Here is a 440-nt window from a genome sequence, read left to right as displayed (position 1 = left end):
AGAGCTCTCCAATGTTCATCCAACTTTTCATGTTTTCAATCTCAAGAAGTTCTTAGCCGAGGGGAATCTCCACATACCCCTCAATGAAGTACAAGTTGATGAATCTATGCGTGCTATCGAGAAACCCGTTGTAATCGTGTATAATATGGAAAAAGAGACCAAGCGTAGTCGTATTCCGCTTGTCAAAGTTCGTTGGGAATCTAAACGTGGTCCCGAGTTCACTTGGGAACGTAAAGACCAAATGGAGTCCAAGTACCCACGCCTCTTTGTTATGGCTTTGTTTCTAATTTCGGGACGAAATTTCCTAAAGTAGTGAATGCTGTAACATTTCGGGTTTTCCATTTCCATTTCGGTTTTGTAACCATTACCCGACCCGGGTTCGGGTGCGGGTATTTTATCAATAAAGTTCGTTGGTGTTCAACATTTTATTTATGTATTTA

This window comes from Bidens hawaiensis, unplaced genomic scaffold, assembly GCF_021521415.1.
Source record: "Bidens hawaiensis isolate Kalapana, Puna unplaced genomic scaffold, B.hawaiensis_p1.1 tig00035022_1, whole genome shotgun sequence".
Classification (NCBI taxonomy): Eukaryota; Viridiplantae; Streptophyta; class Magnoliopsida; order Asterales; family Asteraceae; genus Bidens; species Bidens hawaiensis.
This window is presented reverse-complemented; position numbering follows the sequence as displayed.